Below are 23,564 nucleotides of genomic sequence, written 5' to 3' on the forward strand. Positions count from 1 at the left end.
TCTGAACAGTTTTAAGTAAAATTTGAATAATCCCTCATTAGTGTGTGAATTTACCATGTAGCTGTTTTATTTTTAAGGTAATTATTTGTGCTGTGTTCAGTGGTTTATGCCTCTTAACTCCTTGGCTCTCCGTTGCTTTGATCTTTCTCCTCAGGTGATTAAGATTTGGGAAGCAAATAGACCCGTTTTTGCTGTGTGTGAACTCCCCTCTCCCATGTTTTCTGCTTTTTGGGTCTGTGGTTAGCTGTGTATATTTTTAAGAGAGTGCAGTTTTGTAGTCTTGTTTTCTTACTCCTTAAACCTGATGGCTTGAAATTTCAGCATTGAGACATTCACTGCTCTCATCAATTCCCATGGTCCCTTGTCACCTGTTTGTTTTATTCCCCTGTGGCCCAAGAGCAGATGTTGTGTGTTTTCTGATACCAAAGGTATGGTTATTTCCAATACCAATTCTCCGACGCCAGCTGGGTGTCTAACGATACAATTCAATTCTGGTGCTAACTATCCAGAGTTATTGCAGGTCCCAGAGGTCAAGGGCTCGGCCCCACAAGGCAGCCCCCACTTCAGATACCTGTGAAAAAATGGAGTGCCCAGGCCACCCACACTTCTACCCAGCTGACTACAAATTTGGGGGTTTCCACTACCCCCTCAGGTTCAGTACTTTGCTGGAATGACTCATAGAACTCAGAAAACACTTATATTTACTGGTTTATTGTAAAGGATGCAACTCAGGAACAGCCAAATGGAAGAGATACATAGGGCAAAGTATAGGGGAAGAGGGGTGCAGAGTTTCCTTGCCCTCTCTGGTCAGGCCAGCTTCCCAGCACATCAGTGCCTTCAACCCAGAAGCTCCGGAATCTCCTTGTTGAAGAGTCTTTATAACCCAGTCTGCAGCCCCCATCCCCTTCCTGGAGCTGGGGAGGTGGAGCTGAAAGTACCCACCCTCTGATCATGTGTTTGGTCTTTCTGGTGACCAGTCCCCAGCCTGAAGCTACTTAGGGGTCCCACCATGAGTCACTTCATTAGTGTCAACTCAGGTGTGGGCAGAAGGGGCTTGTTATGAATAACAAAAGGCAGTCCTATTACTCAGGAAATTCCAAGGGTTTTAGGAGCTCTGTGCCGGGAACCAGAGACACAGACGAAATATATTTCTTATTGTACCACAGATATGCATGCACGTATGGATACATCCTTCTTAAGAAGCATAGAAAGCTTGTCCTGAAATACTTGTGTTAGCTTCCTGAAGCCAGGTTAATGTCAGAGTTTCTGTATGGTGTTCTAGAAACCTGAATTAGTGGGCCTTCTTTTTATAAGAAATATCTTAAGGGTAGTTCAACCTAAGCGTAGTTCAGTTCCGTAAACATTGAATGTTATAAAGACTCAGCTGTCCAGTCCCCTCTCAGGCACCCCCTCTACATGGGCCCTGGACCCCATCCAGCCCCTCTTATACCCTTAAGGACATTACTCTGTGATTATTTCCCCTCTCCACTGTATTATCAACTTTTTCTTCTCCCTCTTCCGTTTCCACCAATGTACATGCTATAATATTTCTCGATTCCATGTCACCTAGCTATCACACTGTTTGATTCCCTTTATTACTTTTTGAAAAAGTTGCGTATACTTGTTGTCTCCAGTTTATCTTCTTTTCTTTATTAAATTCACTCTAGTCAGACTTTTATCTCTCTTCTCCATGAAAAGTGTTCTTTTCAAGATCATCTATGACCTCCATGTTGTCAACTCCGATAGTCAGTTTTGAATCTTCTTCTTCCTTTAATTATCAGTAATATTTGACAGTGTGACCAATTCCTTCCTGAAACCCTTTTTAAAATTTGACTTTCTGGCCTCCACATTTTCCTGTTTTCCTCCAGCACACTGGCTGTTCCATCTCCTGGGTGAAAGGCTGGATGTGCCTCTTCCTCTCTACCTCTGAATGCTGGTACGTCCAAGGGTTTGGCTTTGGGGCCTTTTCCTTCTCCTCTGTAGGCACTTAGGTGAGCCCATTTGGGCTTTAAATATGTCCTGATGCCCCCAGATTTAGGTCTCCAGCTGGACCTCACCCCTGAGCTCCTGGTGACTCAGCTACATTCAACCCTTCAGTATCTTCTGGGGTGTCCAAGAGGCACCTGGAACTTCGCATGCTTCAGACTGGAGGGCACCCCCGTCCCCATCCTTTCTCTCTTCTCGCGCAGCGGCAGTACCATCCTTTGGCTACTCACACCACAAACCTTTTCTTCCTTTTCTCTCCCACCCCTCATTCAATCCACTATCGGGTCTTGTTGGTGCTGCCTGTACCTATCCCAGTCTCGCCACCGCTGCCACCGTGCTCGTCTGAGCCGCCATCCTTTTTCACTTAGATTATTGTGGTAGCCTCCTAACGGATCTTCCTGTTTCAACTCTCCCGTTGTCGCCTTCTCCCACACCTCGATCCCCCAGCCATCTTTTCCCCAAAAATGTGGTGGCTGCGGGCTAAAGTCCTGTTTCTTAAAGGTGCCCATTGGATTGTTTTTCTTTGCTTTGGAAACCTGCAGTGGCTCGTGTGTGACCTGCAGAGCTCCACTTGATGTGGGCCCTGGCCGCCTGACTACACTTGTTAACTTCCCATCCCCTTGCTGCAGCCGTGCTGGCTCCTAACCTCCTCACTGCTCCTCTCACACGCCACCCACTCCGCGTCACTCTCTCCCCTTCAAGGGACCAACGTGTTTGTTCTCTCACTTCAGTTAGGGAATGCCTTAATCGTCACTGATTACCTAAAATACCTAAAATAGCAACCCCTGCCCCGGCCATTCACTGTCCCCTTAGACTACTTTACTTTCATTCGTTTATCATCTGACATTTCACTAGGTGTTTGTTGTGTCTTTATTATTTGTCTCCTGTGTTTGAATGTCATCTTTAGGAGAACAGGGGCTTTGTTTATTTCACATAGCAATTAGAATCCATGGCAATTAGAATGATGTCTGTCCTGTAGCAGCTACTCCGTAAGTATTTGTTGAGTGAGTGACTGAATTAATGAATATGGGGAGGCTACTCTTCGTTAGAAACTGTATAGAAGATACACATGGTCTTTGTCTTCACGAATCTCAGGCTAGTTGGGAGGAGAGGGGAATGGCTACGTAAGCAGGTCATTTTAATATAATAGTGTTCTTGCAATGACAGGGAATAAGGTGGAAGCACAAAAAATTGGTGGGTTCAGAGATTCTGAAGGTGACACCTATGTTGAGTCTTCAAGAAGGAATTCTAGAAATAGGTGGCCACTGTAAAGTGTAATCATGATCTACATAGAAGATAAAGCAAAGGACGGACCAGTTTGGCTAAGGCACAGTGAACCAGGATGATAGGAATGTATTTGAGGAAGGTAAAAGGTGTTTGAGTTGAGATGATAGCTACATGTAGAACTTTTTTTTTTTTTTAAATAAAACATTCAAATACCAGTCTACTTTAATCATTGGGAGGATTGAAGGATTATGTTTATTCTAAAGTAATAGGAGAGTTTGGGATGAGGGCATTACTTAAAATTACAAGCTTATGCGTCGGGAAAAATTGCCATCTTGCATTTTCAGTCACCGACTGGAAAAAAAATTCAGACTTGTTAAATATGCCTAAGTGTGTACGTGTATAAATGCACTGTTTTAATGAATGAGTGGTAAATGACTGAATGTTGGAATGAATTTTGTAAGTATAAACAGATGTTAGTTCATTATGTTTTATGACAAAACCTCTAGTTGCTGTTGGTGATGAATCATAATGTTATTCAGGAGGAAGAACATTTGATATACAGCAGTCCTGATTTTCACTCGTCATTGACTTACGCGAAGGATGTGCTCTCCTTTGGATAGGGAACACTCCCCTTGGGATATTTGTGTTCATTGTCTGAATGCGTGGGCCGTCAGCTTGAGGTCTGAAAAGAATATGCCTAGTTACGTTAGAAACATAACGTAATAGATGGTTTAGTCTAATTTCACAAGAAGTTAGCAGTAGAGGAATAAGTTAGAATGTGTACATTTTCTACTAATCTTTGTCCTTTAGTCCACCTCAACAGCACAACATTAGAAAGCACCTGGACGGAGGGAAGATTTGGCTGGTTTGCACCGTGGACCTTTATTTTTGGGAAACACAAGCAGGCATCCTCTTAGGTTGCTTACTTAAGACCTAGATTGCCACCGGAGGGGTCCATTTCCACTTTTACCATCTATGTTTTCATGAAGCGTGGGTTGCTAAGGGCTCTTGAATGTTTCTTTAGGACTTGCTAGTTTTTAAGCCACTGCTTTGATTACTTTCAAAAGACATATTCTCACCCTCATATACCCTACCTCACATTCCGTCCTAGAGTGTTGCTGCTGCTTTTCTCTATATTTATAATTGCCTTGGCCGTTGTTAAATGGCAAAAGCTTATACATAATTTTCTTGTGTGAATAGCATTATGGATAAAAACGAGGATGTTAAAAATGGCAGAATCCCATCCATGATCAGAGAAATGTATTAAAGACAATGTTACTGAAGTGTAAAGTTGTTAGGACATAAATTATAAAATGCACCCATGTAGCTATTTAAGATTACGCAATATGGGTGAGTCATTGCTGTCTGGTTACTCATTACCTGGAACATGGGTATAAGGAAGGAGGAAGTGTGGAAATGTGTATGGGTGTTTCTTGGACATTGCTCCTAAAACAAAGAGAAAATGGTGTATAATGCTTTGAACATTTGCTTCCTTTTCATAATGTAATATGATTGTCATTATAACAGTATCCTATCTATGATTGTATGTGCCATACTTTGTCTTGCAGGCATAGATAAGGTAGCATAAATGAGTCTTAGAACTTGAAAATCTTTGTCATTTTCTATATTTAAAGATTTTTCTTTGGTGTTTGCATATATCTGGCATTGATCTTGAACAGAACTTAGAAAATTAAAATCAGTCCTAAGAGAAAATTTTGACTGTGAAAACAGAGAGGTTGAGTTCGAATAAATCTGTGGCTAGGGATCAGTTAGTTGTAAGCTCTCCTTCTCTTGGCCTCTTCTTGCCTATCCCACTGTTGCTTTCATTTCTTCTTCTTTCCAGGCACCCTGGTCTTGTATTGTTACACTCACTTCACTCTTCTCCATGTATTCAAATCCTACTCATCTTTCAAGATGCATCCGGGGTACACCTGCATTTTGAAGCCTCTTTCCAAAAATGCCACTTGGTAGTCCTAACACGTATTTTCCATAGCATGAATTATGTCACAGTTGTATGGACTTTGTTGCATACTACCTTATATATTTCATTAATTGTTTCCTATTTAAGGGTTGGACAAGAGGAAGCATCTTTTGAGCAGGGACTATGCAATTATAATTACTTTCTTGCCTCAAGATCGTTGGTCTTAAAATCCATCCAGTATATTTGTTTATCTATAGTTAACCTCAAGTCGTACCATCCTAATGTATTGTGTACATTATAAAACATCCACAAGGACAGGAACTTTAAAAAATGATAAAGATCTGTAAGTAGAAGTTATAATATTTTATATCCATATTCCAGTGGCTCATCGTGGGCATACCCTGAGATGCACACACCTCACTTTGGAGACCTAATATTAGGAACTCAGGAAGTATTTATTTTTAGCCTTCAGCTATTTTCTGCTGGTTGTTAACAGATTTTCTACCTGTCCAAAATAAAACTCAAGGCAATAGTCTAAGTATGTTTGACATCTAGTTAGGGAGTATCAGGGATGTATTAGAATAAGGTAGGTTATGCTTGGACAACAAGCTTTCACAGCTCAAGACACAACACACTGAAGGTTTGCTTGTCACTGACCGCGCAGTCTGATGGGGGTCAGATGGTGTTCCTCAGAGGCTGTCCTCTAAGTGGTGACTCATATTCAAGCTGTAGTTGTAGCAGCTGGAACACATGGCTTTTAAGGTTGCTGTGGGAGGTGAAGAGAGAGCATAGTCAGCTCTTCCTCATTGGCTGGTGTGCAGTCACATGGGCCCAGCCTCCTGCAAAGGAAGCTGGGAAATGCACCCAGGAAGGGGAAAATGGAATGGGATTTAGTCAACATGTGGCATGGCCTCCTGTTTACTAGGATCATCTGTTCATTTCATTAGGGTTGTTACTGTTTGATAATTCAACTCATGGGTTACCATGTAAAGCAAGCTTCTGTATGAATTTAAACATGAGTTCAGTAGTATAATTTAGAAAGAAAATAAGTCCTCTTAAAGCACTTTCAGATATTTTTTCCTTGTAATGACTGTAATCACCGTGCATTTTCACATTTCCATTTGAATCTTATTTGAATGCATTTTAAACTACAAAAGTAAAACTGTTCATTTTTCATGTTTCTGTTGTTATTCCTTTTTTTTTCTTCACGCTGCTATTCGGCAGAGACTAGTGGCTTATTGGTTTATTATGAACAAAGGTTTTTAGTAGTGTCACATTTCATTGCAGTTGTTCACAGAAGTAGTTAATATGTGAATATTATTTAAATGCTTTAATAGTTTATGCCAGTAGATCTGTCTTTGGTCCAATTCCTATATTACCAATTTTCTTGGAACCAATATGTTTATTGAGAGTTTTAGAAAATTAGATGCTGATCTCATCTATATTAATTCACATATTCATCTATTGGGAATTGTGGCAAAATGGTTTTAACCAGCTTTGAAACTGAAGCCAGTGCAATGTTAATTTTTTTGGATTCAACTCTTCTGAGAATGAATGAATAAGAATCAGTTTCCCTTACACTGAGAAATTTAAGTTGTGTTTAAGGACAATGTTGTTTAAATTCTTTCTCCAAATATGAATGTAGTCAAAGATGGAAGGTGAAGAAATATTAAAATTTTAGAGATGACTGCAGAAGAATATTAATATTACTTCTCACCGATAAATTTTCATTTTAAAGCTATAATACTAATTTTCATGGTGGGAAAACCAAAAACAACCCTTCACTCCTAATAAATAATGTCACTCTGTATTTTCATCTTACATAATGTAGATGATATATTACTTTTTAATTTTACTTCCAACTTATACCAGTCATTCTCTTGTTAATTTTGGCCATGATCAAGTACTTTGCAAAAATGCTTACAGTACATCCTTTACATACTTTTCTTGCATCCTCTTAATCTGGAAAAATATACTTGTTTTTTGGTAAACAGTTTCATTGGATATAAAAAGCAAGTTCCAGTTTATACATATCCATGCATTTATTAAATAGCTCATTATCTTCGTACGTATGTATATTTATCTTTTTTTTCATACAACACTGTATCTCCTTTTGGGAATAGACTAAGTTTTCTGTTTTCTTTGAATGGTATAAGAGTACCAAATCAAGTGTCTTGCTCATTGTCACTGTTAATATTTGTAGGTTGATGTACCCAAAGGTATGATTAAAAATCATTGTCAATCAACTCTTTGATGACATTAAATAGAACATTAAACTATTCTATAGTTAAAATAGGATTCTGCTTAACCGTTAAACTAGATGCACACTTGCATATTGGGGGTTTTCTACTCTTCTCTCTGCTTGGAATGCCTCAGCCTCCACAGTATGTGTGTGTGTGTGTCTGTCTGTCTGTCTGTCTCCACAAGTTCTCCTCCCTCACCTCTTTCAAGGTTTCGCTCACGTGCCACCTTCTTAGCGGGTCCTTCCATTGTTATCCTTTCTAACAATTTCATCCTGCTCCCCTTTTCTGCCCTGTCCCAGCATTCGCCATCCCTCCCTCGCTTTATTTCTCTCTTTTACCAACTTCCAGCACATTATACTTTACTTATTTTCTTTATTGCCTGCCTTCCCCTCCACCTCACCCACAGGAGGTCAGGTCCATGTTCACTTCTGTATTCCCAGTGCCTAGAACAGTGGCTGGCACATATTAAACAGCCTGTAATATCAGTTAAATAGATTAGATAAACCTTTAATCACATGTTCAGAAATTTCTGATGTTCTAGGAATTCATATCAGAAGATGAAGCCAGACTGTAAGGACTTTGCTTGGATATCTTAGCTTGATATTTAGTGACTTCTGAAAAAAAAAAAGGGGGGGGGGGGATTTTCAAATGGTGTGATACAATTTTTAAAATTTAGGAACCACCTTCTTTAAGTATTCATAATAGAGAATAGAAAATAGTAAAGTTATTCAAGTATGAGATGTGAATGTAATAATGATAATATTACAGCTAAATTTTCACAGGTAAACTTGTGCTGTCAACAGATTTATTGGTGGTGGTTTTGAGTTGTGAATGCCAGCAAAGAATTTGTGAATGGAAAATATGTAATTCTAAGGTTCCTTTCAACTCTAAAACCCTATGAGTGTATGATCCTCCTGTTTAAGAAATGTGTGGTGTATTCTAGGAAAAAATTCATTAAAAATTTTTTTTTAATGTTAGTGAATAACCAGTTTGCTTCAGTTGTCTAGAATAACTAGGTAGTCGGGGCCATTTCATTCTTTAGAGTTTCTGAGGTCACAGTCTAAATTAGAGAAATTGAAGATTAGTTAACATATCTAGATTTAAAGCCTGGTTTTGCCCTTTTCCAACTTATTGTCAACTGGGCACTTGTGACAGAAATTCTGCTTTATCAACATGGAGATGTACCTGCAAGGTCTTATTTGCATGGAAAAGAAGGCAGATATTTTCCAATTCTCTTTATAGAGGTAACTCTCAAGAAATAAGTTTTATTAACTCTTTTTGAGTTGCTGGTGACCAAGATTTGGTTAATTTACTCCAGAGATCGTAGTGAATGGAACTGTACATTTTCATAAGCACATGCCTTTCTTCAGTACCTCCAAAAAAGCATGTAAGGAAAGAGTCCTCTTGAAATTGGCAAGGAAGGATTACTGGAGTTTTTCAGAAGAGGTGGGGAGTTTTGAGGTGATTGGGTGATGGGTTAGGAGAAAGCATAGAATTAGGAATGAATAGATACAGAATCCATGCCAACAGTCATGCATTCAGAGTTCCTGTTTCCATAACATGAGGTGGGGCGATAGCCTTTTGAGGTTTCTTTTGACTCAGTGTTGCTGTAACTTTTAAACTGTGGTCTTTTTATTCTGGTAAACCTGTGTCTATCTGCTTGCACACTGAAGGTTTTTCTAGATTTGTGAATTTAGAATGTAACAGTTTTAAGTGAATAAATGAAAATTTTCTGGGAAATTGCCATTCTTAGCTATGCTTATAAGGTGGCTCATATATTTTGAGGGAGGTCTGTTTATCTACCTACCTACCTATCCCTCCATCTATCCTCACCCCCCTGCCCCCCCAAAAAAAACCAAAGAAGAACTGTACATGTATCCATGGATTTTATTCACACCAATTTCAGTATTTGATCATTTATAGTTCAAAGATATGTGAGGAATATGAATGGGAGCTAATTGTCATATCTCCTCATATTGAAAATTGACTGAAGGCAGCTTACTGTTTTACAGTCAGTATTATAAAATAAATAGCTTTTAAAAAGTCATAGCAAGTTGGGGCTTTTTTGAGCAGAAGCCACCTGTTCTCCTTGCTTGGTTGACCCTGTAATAAACCTTTCTCTGTTCCAAAAAAAAAAAAAAAAAGTCAGAGCAAAGGGAAAAGAAGAAATGAGACCTAAGCAAAAGTTAATCCCATGATGTCCTCTATGGTTATTGAACTTGGATTTTTCATTTCCTGGTGGTCAAAACAAAAAGGGAAATATGATCAGTTACAAACTTATTTTTGCACATAAGATCAAAGCACTTGAGTTGCTCAAGAGAAGAAAAGTTTTCCTTACCAGTTAGGTTTAAAAGTGATTTTAAAGTCTTATGGGACTTATGAGATGAAGGATGTCATCTTGAGCAACACCTCCCAAAATTTCCTTGCGGAAAATAAAGTAATGAATTTTATATGGCTGCTTTTTATGCCACTTCACTAAGAAGAAGCAGAGGACATAACACCAAAGCACAGTTTAGGAAAAGCAAGTCTATAAGGCACATTGTCATCCTGGGCTGCTCAACAGAACCACCACAGAATTCCATCAAATCTGTGGAGCGTGGGGGAGGGGCGGTGAGGCATCCGCTCCCCAGGTGATTCCAATGTGCGTCCAAGGTTGAGAACCACCAGTACAAGTACCTAGGTTATTCATGGTTTGGTTTGATTCAGGAATACAAGGAACAGATAGATTGCAGTTTCTCCCTCAAGTGGTACTGTGACAGTTTTGTATGTTCCTTTATTTGTTTTCTTTTTTTATAACTGGGCTTTGAATTAATGGTGGTCTGCAGACTGTTAGAGGTTGTATTCTCTGGAAAGGGCCCAGAGTCCACATGCTCTGTTGTCAATAAAAAGATAGAGGCTTTATTTTAAGATAAGGTTGTCATCATTTTATGAAAATTGAGGAAGCAAACCAAGACTCATTTATGGCCCCCTGCTCTCCGTAGAGTTACGGACCATAGACATGACAAATAGAAGATTCTCTAGACTGGAACTAGTTTATGGTGGTGATTAGGCAAACATGTAGGGTATAGGGGTGGTCCCAGTCTTTGGAGAGTTATTGCAGAGATTGGTATTTCCTCAATTAGTAGGTATTTGAAGTACACATATCTGGAGAGAGCAGTCATATATTTGTTTGCGAGTGTGTGTGTGTGTGTGTGTGTTTTAACCTTAAGCAATAAGGTTAGGGACTATAGAATAGTTTTAGGAATTGGGATTCCATATTTGAATGACTGTTTATAAAAATTGTGGAGACGTCTTCCTCCAATAAGTGTCACAGTTTTGAAACCTCCTGAGAAATGTGGCTTTGTTCCAAATCTTTGTAGATTTCCCTCTGTCGCTAAGCCTGCTATTGGCATATAGAAAGCTCCATTGAGGGTCATTTGGTATCATTCTAGGACATGTCACTAAATTGGTTGGATTCCACGGCAAGTCAGATCTTAATGGCTTGTCTAAGCAGTCTTTTAACCAGTTTAAGTTACAAAGATTTAATGTGTGGAGTCTTTGAAGATTTATTGGTTTATTCATGTAAGAAAAATTTTGAGTGCCCCACCTCTGTCTGTCCCAGTGATTTTCTTGGTATAGAATATCTGCTCTGAAGAACATAAATTCCAGAACAGTGAAACTCCATTCCTTCTTGGGCGGGGCGGGGGGGGGGTGGTCTTTTGCTGGGGGGCAGAATGGGGCTGTTATGAGTGACTCTCAATAGGCCGTGGTGGAGGGAGAGCCTTGAACTTGATGGTCTGGAGGGTAGGGACGAGCCTCTTTTTTATCTTGATGTCTTTTGACGCTGGGTGCACAGTTCCTGGTGGATTGTAGGCACTCGATAGATATTGGCTGCAGAACTCGAGAAGCAAGTTAGGATAAACATGATGATTTGCTTAGAGGCACCTTGCGAAGTGACTGTACATATTTTGGAGAGGAGAGTGCTATCAACCGGGGGCTTTAAGAAGCAGTAGGAGCAGGATCTTCTCATCAGCCAGTTCTGGAAATGACTAATTGCTTTTGCTACTTAGTTCAAGAACTAGCAAGGTCCTAGAGCGTTACCAGTGCAAATATAATCACACCATGCCTTTCTAAAGCAGAAGATTATAGATGACCATTTGCCTGTGTCTTTAAACAGAATCTATATAGATTAGCATTAGGGAGAATTGCTAGATAATAAGAAATAACCTAAATGAAGAATTTCAGCTAGAAAGTGTAAAATAGAGTCCCAGGGACTTCCCTGGTAGCGCAGTGGTTAAGAATCCGCCTGCCAATGCAGGGGACACAGGTTCGATCCCTGGTCTGGGAATATCCCACATGCAGTGGAGCAACTAAACCCGTGCACCACAGCTACTGAGCCTACGCTCTAGAGCCCACGAGCCACAACTACTGAGCCCACGTGCCACAACTACTGAGCCCACATGCCACAACTACTGAAGCCCGCGCACCTAGAGCCTGTGCTCTGCAACAGGAGAAGGCACCCCAATGAGAAGCCCGCGCACTGCAACGAAGGGTAGCCCCCGCTCGCCACAACTAGAGAAAGCCGGCGCGCAGCAACAAAGACCCAATGCAGCCAAAAATTAATTAATTAATTAATTAATTAATTAATTTTTAAAAAATAGAGTCCCATTTCTCTTCAACTTTCTTCTTTGAGTATGTTAAATTTGTAAGGCTCTTTTTTTGTAAAGATATGAACGTGCACTTACATAGGCATACTTGAATAACATATCTTTTAATTTCTCCCTTACTTGGTTTATATACACCAACTATTTACAAATAGTTGGTAAACTTAGAGTTTGAAAACGCCATACATAAATTTTGTCAATTTCTTACATGATTCGGAGAAAAGACTATCTTAGGATTCATTTCACAAATTTATTCTGACCATACACTGTGTGTCAGCGACTGAGATGATGAGTAATAATTTCTGCCCTCAAGGGAGAGAAACTGTAAGCAAAATGGTCTCCAGAAATTTAAACCACATGTTAAGGATACAGTAGATGTATAAATGGGATTTTTTTTATAGGTGTATAGGCAAGGCTGTCTTAGAACAAGGGGAATCATTGAGGACTTCCAAGAGAAGAGGGGGTTTTGTGGGGACAGTGGGGCAGAGGAGGAACCAATAGGGAGATAAGCCAGGAGAGAGAGCTAGCCTTGCTCCTCGGAAGGACCTTGCTTGGTTTGTAAGCTGTGGCACAGATTAATCTGTTAGAAATAAGGCTCTTAGAGACTGGATGCTGGGTGAGTGGCCTGCCTGATTTTGACCCCTCTGGCCAGAAACTGGTCAGGATATCCATGAAGGAAGTTTTTAAGTTTAAGATTTTGTGTTGAAGATAGAAACTTGTCTTGAGCTTATATTCTATAATAAAAACATACACTGGCACTGTGCATAGCTTTCTGGGACCTAATATTGGTATCCAGAGCACCTCAGGGCATGGTCTGTTCTCATCTGGGATCTCTTGCCCCTACCCTGCTGATCAGGGAGGATTTTTGCTGGCTTCCAGGACTTTATTCTTAGTTTCTCAAAGTTTGGTCTTTGAGCACAAAGTCTTTATCAAATGACTTTTTCCCCCTGCAAATGTGTGGTAATAATACTAACTGCCTGCTTGCACATCTGAGTCTTTCTCTCAAATATATGTGTGATCTGCGTGTGTGACATTTCAAGGCAGTCATTTTCTTGTGGCCACTTTGCGGACATTGTGACCTGGCTTAAGAAACTCTGCTTGCTCTGTATTTAAGTCCATTTTGGAGCTGTGCTTTCTGTGTGCTGGAGTGATAACGCGAGTTGTTTCAGACCCCTTTGTCAGTGTCAGGTCACTTTCTGTGTATCAGCACTAAATCTTCCTCCAGGGGTAGCTCAAAGCATTGTTGCTTCATCATCCCCTGCCTCAGGTGTGGGCCGGGCTCTGCCAGAGAGTGGTGGAGAGCCAGAGAAGCTTGTGGAGGAGGGAGTGACCTGCTCGCATTTTAGAAGGAGGAGGGTGGTGGGGAAGCCAGCCTGCAGAGCAAGTGGCGAGTGTCGTATGGTATTTTCGGTTTACCCATTCTTACGTGGCCACTTTGAAGCCGTTTTAAAAAGGCAGACATTTTAGCATCTCACACACACACACACACACACACACACACAAAATAGTTAACCAAATACTGTACAGAGCAGACCTCCTGGCATCTTGAGCCTGCCTTACTTTATTGTTGAAGCCTCTTCCGTATGAAGGAGACCAGGACTGGGGTAAGGAGGGAGTGGGAGTGAGAACCATCTGGGAGCCACACCCAAGTGAGGGGTGGTCATCCTAGGTCCACCTCTCAGAGAGGGCTGTCAGTCACCCCAAGCCCGGAGCCTGCTCATTCTCTGAGGGCGCTTCTGTCTCAGTGGTCTGATTAGTAATCTTCTGATTTCCTCCCTTTAGTCACTGAGTTGCTTTTTAAAATTGAGACATGGATTTGGCTTTGTAATATTTTTTTTTCCTGTTTTTTTTCTGTTTGGAAACTCAGAGGAAAGATTTCTGCATTTTGTCTTTGTCCTGAATTTTGTAGACCTTATTGGAATAGGTACATAATAAACCCTGCTGGGGAGGAGAGCCTCTTAGGATCACTCCAATTCAGTTCAGATGGCTATGAAATTCTCAAACATGTGTCCAGTACTTCTGTCTGGTGCCTAAGCAAAATAAAAGCATTGTACTTAAAATCAGAGTACTCCATAGAATCATAATTTGGGGGGACAGGCGTGATATAACCTTGCTTTGAGTTTAACAAATTTGGGGAAAAAACTTTGTTACAGAAACACGTAAAAGCAAGAAGTTAAATCTGGCTGCAGTGAGGATAGGGGAGAAAGTCTTGTTAATGAAAAATGACATCATATTTTGACAGCGTTGTATCATGGTGGCTTGTGAAAGTGCCTTGCTTGGATATAGAAAATCCCTTTAAGAATTACTGATGCTCAGACCAGAAATGAGGAACTTGTCTAAGGCAGTAAAAAACCAGTGATGGAGAAGAGAGGAAGGGGAAGATTTGAAGGGTATTGGGTACCTGGATGAAAGAGTCAAGCAAAATTTTAATTCAAAAAAATTTTTTTCTGGTACTGGTATCCCTCATGCTTTAGAGAGAGGTTTTTGTTGTTGTTTTTTAAGTGAGCCACGTAGACCAAATGACTTGTCTGCGAATGACTGAGTTATTATCTAGTTAGATAATACATGATTTCTCTAAACTGAGCACCTGAGGGTAGGGATGACATCATTTGTATTCCTCTGCCTGACACTCTCCGTGGCACATAGAATGTTTATTGAATTAATAAGTACTAAATTCTCTTAAAATTATTTCCAAGATGTTTCTTCCCTTACAATATCATGATATGAATTTAGCTAATTTCAGGAAGTCTCATTATTATCATTTTGCCAGTTCACTTTCCTTTCTCCACAATATTATATGCAAACTCAGGCATTCCATTGTATATACCCTGTGGTCTATGTGTGTGTGTATGTATGTGCATGTATCTGTTTATAATCAGGCATCTTATTAATATTTGTTGATTTCATTGAATTTTGCATCCACTCTATGAAATGGTGGTAGATCTCGTTCTTCAGATGTGAATATATTTATGACCTTGATTCCATAACATGCAAACTTAGACCCATCTGGCCTTTCAGTCGTTTATTCAGCTCCTGCTCCGTTGCGGACGCTGTGCAAGGGGCATCTTCTGCACAGCTCTGTAAGGCTGGATGCATAAACCAAAGCTTGAAGAAGTTGTTAGCTTTCCCTGCTGCCCACTCCCTCTCCTCTGTGCTTTTTTTTTTTTTTTTTAAATAAACCACAGCAGTGTGTACTTGGAGTTCCCATTCAGATGCCATCTCTACTCAATGCCTTCCATGATAACCAAAGCCAGATTTCTCTGCACTTCTTCAGTACATGGTGCCATGCAAGGTGCCCAGTGCAGCATCTTCTATTGCAGACGAATGTCCCTGTGTCTCTCTCTTTCTCTTACTGGAGGGAAACTGGGACTTCACCTCATGTCCTTGTATCCTGTGTACCTGGCAGGCACTGGCGGGGGCTATCAAAGTTAGATGATGCAGAGTGCTTGACATTTGAACATTGTAAACATGAAAGGTTGATTTTACTGAACAGTCGTAACTGTTTGGTTTGTGGATGTGAAGTGCCTTAGATCAGAATGTGTGTTTCAGTGTTACACAAAGACACACAGAATGGCATACAAGGTGGCACATTTTTACGCTTCAAATCAGTAGGGAACACCTATCTGAAAAATCAGTTAGCATTTTGAGAACTTGAAATCATTCTGTTTACTTTAATGAATAAAACATTAAGTCCTAAGGACAATTAGGACGATCGTTGGAATAACTTCTCTTGGGATAGATTTCTCCCCCACCCCCAGGATTGAGTTGCCTGTAATAAAGTCATAAAAACTATGAAATTGGTTGAAATAAGCTATTTTGCTGCAAAGCTAAGAAACAGTTGTGTTGGGAATTTGTTCAATTGTATTTACCTTGCTCAGGAAAGGCTATTCTTGTAGACAGTAACTGTGTAGTTACTTTTATGAGAGTTGGGTAATAAAAGATGATTGTTAGTATTCCTTTGTTAAAAGAGATGCTAAAAATACTTATAAGGGCTTTCTGAATTTGAATTAAGAGCCCAGTTGTCTGTTTGTTCTTTTCCCCAGATCAGGTGTGTTTTGTTAATTTCTGGACAGGGGAAATAACATAATTTCCTCCTTACTGTCTGCATTCTCCCAGCCTCTGTCCTTGCGTATGCCTTGGGGTTAAGATTTTACAGTTTTCCATGACATGCCTTTGTCAGTAAAAGTCATTTTTTCCCAATTTGAATGTTTTTAGGAGATTGCTCATGTGTTTCTTACCTTCTCCCACACCTCTTTCTGGGGGGACTTAGTGTCTTTCCTGTTTGACTTTAAGGTTGTGGAGGACAGATTCTCTTCATCTTCATTCCCAGAACCCTCACAGTGAATGAGCACAATGCCTCTCAGCTCATGGGTGCCTGGGAACCTCACCCTTGTGAATGTTCTCGCTAGCCTCTGCATACTCTTCCATTTTAGTTATTAGGGGACTGATTCAAGACAGTAGAAGCCACCCACACTTCATTAATTTGTGAGATAAGGCCCTGCAGCAGCAAAGACTGATAAGCTGGAATCTGTGCTTTTAACTGCCTGCCAAGCCCCAAGCAGGATGCTGGCCCTGTGGAGGGCTTTCCCCTGTGGCCTCTCATGCTCAGGGCACCATTTGCAGAAGGAAGTCCTCAGCAGCAAAGGGATTACTGCTAAATTCCAAAGAGCGGCTTCCAGGCCCTGAAGGCAGATGTTTCCTTCTCACTGCCTTCATATCTTAAGTCCAGTCCTTTTCCTTCCTGACATAATTCAGTCTTTTTTAAACCTCTTATCGACTTCCTAATGCATGTCTTCAATACCTGGCTTTTGCAATCCACCTTTGAAAAGGAGTCATCCCTTGGCCCAGTCCACCTTCACATCCGTCTCCAGGAGAAGGAAGGTGTTTGAGGGACATTTAGCCAGCTGGCCTTGGCCGGGGTAGACCTGAGGAACTCCATTATGATTTTGATAATGGTCGGGCCCATGGGATCAGGAGAATGTGAGTGTGCCCCAAAGCTTCTTCATCACAAGAGGATTGTAAATAGAATTTCTGAAATCTTGAAAGAAGACTACCCCTTAAGTGCTCTTTGCTGTTTGTTTTGGATAATATTGCATAACTAGCAAGTGAATCAGTGAGATAAAGAGCTTTGTTTGTAAATTCTAATACTGAAGGAGAAGAATTTCTTGTCTAATTACACAGGGATGTCTGTTATTCCTTAAAACGTTATAACACATGTGAACCATTTTATACACACGAAACATTCAAATGCTGTGGTTTTTGTCCCTTTAGTGGTTATATTTGACTGTCCAGAAAGTATTTTTGAGTGACCCATTAAAAAATAATGAGAGACTCTAGTGTACATTGACGTTGACTCAGGCAGTCTATGAAATTTCGCAAAAATACTGTGGAGTCTGTTTTTTGGAAGCCGGTGTAATTCTAGAGGAAGAAGAAACTTTTTGTGCCTGTTTGTCATGTCTTATTTTAAAACCTGACTTTTGAGCTTTATTTGATGCCTTAACTGTTCTCACTTCAGAACAGATGTCATCTTAAAATGATTCATCCCTGATGAGATTTCTGTTTTGTACCTAATAGTAACAAGCCTTTTCCAATTATGTAGCCAAAAAAAAGCAATGTAACTAATTATGTTTAGGATATAAGAATGCATATGAACTTAGGAAAGTAAGTATTGATAAAATATTCCTAGAAAAATGATTGTAGATAATTTTTAGAGATAATTAAGTCTCACCTTTACTCTGCCATATGCCATGCCATGGCATAGCATCCTTCTTTTCATTGAGATGACAACTAGGGACCTCTTTGAGTTTAGATGTATAAAGAGAAAAGAAAGTACAATGCACTTCTTTTTTTTTGACCAGTTGTTTTGTCATGGTATGTATTTTTCCATCTTATGTCCTTTTGGCCTACCTATGTCTTCATATTTTAAGTATGACTCCTATAGGAAGCATGTAATTGGGTTTTGCCTTTATATCCATTTTAACATATTCTGCCTTTTAATTGGAGTATTTTGTCCATTAACATTTAGTGTGATTATTGATATGGTTGAATTTAGGTTTACCATTCAATAATTTACTTTCTATTTCTCCCCTCTGTTTTTGTTCTTTTTTTCTTGCCTTCTTTTGGATAATTTGAAATATTTTTAGAATTCCATTTTATTTCTTTTGTTATTTTGTACCTCTTTGTATTTTATTTTGTGGTTGTTCATGGTGTAATATACATCCTTGAGTTTTCAAGATCCATACAGAATTAATACTGTACCACTTTATGTAAAATACAGAAACCTCGCAACCATTTAGGTCCATTTACCATCCATCTCCCTCTAAATCTGTTCTTTATGTTTGTTTTCATAATCTTTCTTTTTAACTTCATGGTGTACATATGCCCATTGCTATCTATCTTTTTTTTTAATATTTAAAAATTTTTTTTATTTTTGGCTGCATTGGGTCTTTGTTGCTGTGCATGGGCTTTCTCTAGTTGCGGCGAGTGGGGACTACTCTTTGTTGCGGTGCGTGGGTTTCTCATTGCGGCGGCTTCTCTTGTTGCAGAGCACGGGCTCTAGGCACGCGGGCTCAGTAGTTGTGGCTCACGGGCTCTAGAGCGCAGGCTCAGTAGTTGTGGTGCACGGGCTCAGTTGCTCCGCGGCATGTGGGATCTTCCCGGACCAGGGCTTGAACACCGTGTCCCCTGCATTGGCAGGCGGATTCTCAACAACTGCGCCACCAGGGAAGTCCCTATTGCTGTCTGTCTTGAAGAGAGGCTTACTTTTGTTGTCTGTCTTCTCTTGCTCTGAGACTTGGATTGTTAGGAATGCTTACCAGTGTTGTGGCTGTGTAGGAATAACTGTATTGTTGTAAATATGTTAATTTACCATGCTTGCACAGGCACACCTCAGAGGCATTGTGGATTCCGTTCCAGACCACCTCAATAAAGTGAATATCTCAATAAGGCAAGTCACACGAATTATCTGGTATCCCAGTGCATGTAAAAGTTATGTTTACACTGTATGGTAGTCTATCAATAAAGTGTGCAACAGCATTATGTCTTTAAAAAGCAGTGTACATACATTAAATAAAAAATATGAAACAAGACAGTTATAATAGTAACATCAAAGATCATGGATCACAGGTCACTGTAACAAATGTAATAATACTGAAAAAGTTTGAAATAATTGTGAGAATTGCCAAAATATGACCAACCAAGAGACATAAAAGTGAGCAAATGCTGTTGGAAAAATGGTGCCAATAGACTTGCTTGATGCAGGGTTGCCACAAACCTTCAATTTGTAAAGAACACAGTATCTGGGAAGTGCAATAAAATGAAGCATATTAAAATGAGGTATGCCTCTACTGGCATAGGACAAGAATGTAATAAAGCTTTCCAGGATAAAAAAAGTTATAGTTACTTATAACAAAGAAGTATAAAAACTTATTTTCCCTGAAGTTTTCCCTTAAGATATGATAGGATGAATGTTTCACGGAAAGGCATAACACTAATTTAACAGGGTGATATTTTTCAAGCGAGTGAATGTTTCTGACTTGAGAATATGAAACAATTATAGATGTACAGATACCTGCAATAGTATTTTACAAGGAAGGCCAGCATTGTGCCTCTCCTTTAAAAACAAACAAGCAAATAAACAAACAGACCTCAAGGTTACTGTGCAAAACACACCACACACAATTCCCTTTCTCCTTTTCCTTCTCTTCCACGTCCTTGCTGTGGACTACCTTAGCCCTTAATCGGGTTTAGTATGAAATTAGGAATTGGTTGCACACTTAGAGCTTAGGAATTTTTTTTAAAAACACTTACTTTTTGTTGCTTAATTTTAAAAGCACACAGTTTTTAGGGCTGAACCAGAACTAGAAAGGAGAGAAATAGTTGAGATTTGTAGGTCTCAATGTAGATGAGAATTTTGAGACAGACCTATTTTAAGAGGGTTAAATTCAGAAGCAGAATTTCCCTAGTGTGATTTGAAAGTATTCCAGGATTCAGGATTGAATGAAGGGGAATACCATTTTGAGAGAGCTCTTAGAGAAAAAGACAGAAACAGAAAGGTAGAAACAGTTACCTAAGTTCAGGAGAGTTTCCTGAGACAAAATTTGTTCTGTTAAGCACTTTGGCTAATGGAGATGACAAACTAAAAGTCCTCAAATGGATTTGACCATTTTGGAGAGTGATTCCTCAAGCGCCTCATTAGAGGATAGCCAGAGGGACTGAAAAGTAGGGGGCTGCTTGGGAGAACATAAGCATAAGCTTTAGGTAGTGGTGGGTGATGTGTTGGGTGTCACATCATCTTTTCTGCTTCGTACAGTAGGTGAAAGAAACCTAGAAAGGAAATGGCAGGGCGGAGAGCTTGGAGTTTGGGGAAAAGAAGCCCTGCCATTACCCTTGATGCCCACGAAAGCAGGGCCACGGTGGAGATTAACATTCTGAACAGAAATAAGGTGGAGAAGGAACACAAACACCGACTAGATAATTTTGAACATGAAACCCAATCTTCTGCTCTGACAGAACATAACAGATGAGCCCCAAACCAAGCTTCCAAAACCTAAAAGCGATAGATACAGCTATTTGCAGACGTGCAGCGAACATGCTTGGTGTTGGGGAAAGTTTGGCTCTCAACGAACAGCCGTTTAGCTGATCTGGAAATGAAGGGGGGACTTACACTCATACGTCAGGCTGTCGCTATTCTTAGAGCTCAACTAGAGGACAGACAAAGTGGATGAAACCCCGCTCTTGATGTGGTGGGATGAAAACCATGTTTGCCCGTTGTTATCGTCATCATAGTTCAATAAACCATTCATTTTTGTGTGTGGTAAATCACAATGATGACACGCTCACAAAATAATGCGAAGCATATGGGTCACAACTGATTTTAAGTAGAAACTTCTCTAAAGATTTATTTAAGTTCCTTAATTATAGAGTGGTTAGGAAGACTGGCATGTGGTTTCAGTTTAGTTATAAATGTTGGCCGTGGTGATGGGCACGTGCTAACGTTGCCAGAGAGAAAGAGAACAAGATTGGAAGGGGAGCTGGTGTCCTTCAGGACCTGCCTGCCCCTTTGTCATTTTTAAGTGAAGTCAAGATCTTTCGTGTTTATACGAAATAAGTATGATGACATTTATGCTCTGCTTGAGATGCATGTGCTAGTGGTCCAGGCCAATTTTCCCAGTGCTTAAATACTTTAATTGGTAAATTTTCATGGCAGTTCGAAATCAGGGACTCTCCAGAGTCCTGACAGAATAACTATCCCTTTTAGCCTTTATCTTAAATTAAAGTATACTCCTTGTTAGATGAATCAAGCCCGGTTTGGGGAACAGCAGTTAAGTATTCTGTCTAGATAGACAAGAGGAAAGTAAGTGTTCAAGCTAGGTGTTTTTTTTGACTTGAAATAAACCCATGCCAGGGTCATTTGGTGATCTTCTGAACCCTCGTGTGTGTATGTACACATATATATGTGCACGCACAATCGTATGTGGTTATTCACGTTAGAAGTCATTTTGCATCCTTTGGGATCTAGTAATAGTGTAATATATAAAGCTAACTTGCAGTCTTAGGAGCATGGGAAAAGGCCTGTGTTAACCCACGAAGAGGTTGGCAAATGTGTATGGTTGGAAAATTTATTTGTATATTTGCCATAACATGCTTTCCTTTGTTTCTTGCCAATGATGAAAATGACAGCGGCATCACTGAGCTATTGTCTGGAGGTGGAAGGAGTGGGAGGGAGGAAGCCTAATAAGGAATCCAAGTAAAGCTCTCCTTCCCCTTGTGAAGGTCATAGAAGACATGGCTTTCCTGTTCACCACCCTTTATGGAGTGCAGTCCAGTAGGAACTTTGTCAGTACTTGAGAGGATCCACTCATTCATCCATTCGTATTTTGGTATAGACGATGTCTTATTCATAGCTCTGTGGGATGCACAAAGATTAATTACACAGAAAGGCTGTGCCCCCAGGAGCTTACACACTGGTAAGGGATCAGAAGATGTCTGCATAACTAATTATGATACAGAAGGACATTGGACGTTTATTCAGGACTTGATCACTTTTAAAGTGCTTTCATACAGGTATACTTAATCCTCTAAGTGGAAGTACGTGGCTACATTTTTAATTTTGTACCTGAAGAAAACTCAGCCAGGGTGAGTGACTTGCTCGGGGTCCTGTAGGTGTTAAGTTGGGGATCTGGGGCCCAGGGAACCCTGTCCATCCAGAATGCCTCTGCCTCTGGGATTCACTGTTTTGTCCGCTGTCCCAGTATGCAGTGGTGCAGAGGGGGATGCTTGCTTCCTCCTCGGGGATTCAGAGAACACTAGAGAAGGATGAGGCCACTGAGCGACCTTGGGAGGTGAGCAAGGCACTGGTTACTTAGGGGATGGCTGAAGGGATCTGAGGGTGAGGAAGACATGCTGGACGGAAAGAGATCAGTGTACATTGTTCACATAAGCAAGCTAAAGCAACATGTTACTCGAAAAAGTCCCTTTCTTTCCTTTTCTTTATATGTTCATTCAACAAATCAGTATATTTATGTGCAAGGCGTTGGTTGGAGTCATTGATGTGACGGTTACAAATAAGGCTTGTGGTGACTCTCTTTGGGGGCCTCACATTGGTCCAGCCAGAGGATAAGGTCACAGATAATCGTAAGAGGATGTGAGGAGAGGGGAAAAATGTGATACACAGGATTTCTGGGTTCAAGTTATGACTGTCCTGGTCTTGGACATGTCATGTCACCTCTCAGTCTCATTGGATCCTTTTTCTTTAAGGATGCAAGTAGCATTCACTTCACAGAGCTACTGTAAGGATGAAATATGATTGTGAATAGGAGAACACTTCATTCAGCTCCTGGCACATTGAAGGTGCTCAGTACATTGTCATTATTAATGGCGCCACACATTTCCTGAAGAGCAGCCAAAGTCTGGTTGGCTGAATTGACGCTCTTCCTGTATCCCAGCCCTTCCCCAGGCTCCTTGCCTCCAGATTGGTCTCTCTTACATGCCGTCCTGTGGCCCTGTGATCTCTGTCCAGAACACGGAGGTGGTGTGTCCCAGTGGTCAAGAGCACACTGCCAGTGTGACCTTGGCAAGTTCTGTCTTCACTTTTTGCCACAATTTCATCATCTGAAAATAGGATTAATAATAATTTATTCGTAGTAGTTTTCTTGTGAGATTTAAAATGATTAAATATGAAGGGCCTGGGGGACCATGCTGGTACAGGGTAAATGCTGCTATTTTTAGCTCTAATTACTCTCTGATTACTATGTGATCCTGTCCCTCCCTTGCTTACATTCCCGCTGGGTGGCTCCCGATCATCTCTGTTCTCCTGATTTGGGGTCTGCCCATCTCTCTAGCGCATCACTCCTCAGGCTTTGCCTTTCAACAGCTCGCAACTGCTTATACCCTTTACCCCACCTCCTAGGATATACGGCCTTTGTTTTTGCCTAAAAGCCCTTTGTCTTGCTAATGAATTCTTTAGGGCTGTTTTTCTACCTCTTAAGATACTCCTACTCCAAACCCCTACCCCATTGAGGGCCCTGTCTGGTTCTGCAATGT

The 23,564-nt window shown here is 40.4% G+C and overlaps 1 protein-coding gene across 3 annotated transcripts in view; it reads left to right on the plus strand.

Annotated features, from left to right (window-relative positions):
* MYO1B (myosin IB) overlaps positions 1-23,564 on the plus strand; it is a 185,902-nt gene that overhangs the window by 65,224 nt on the left and 97,114 nt on the right. The gene's annotated exons all lie outside the window — the stretch shown is intronic.

This window comes from Eubalaena glacialis, chromosome 1, assembly GCF_028564815.1.
Source record: "Eubalaena glacialis isolate mEubGla1 chromosome 1, mEubGla1.1.hap2.+ XY, whole genome shotgun sequence".
Taxonomy (NCBI): domain Eukaryota; kingdom Metazoa; phylum Chordata; class Mammalia; order Artiodactyla; family Balaenidae; genus Eubalaena; species Eubalaena glacialis.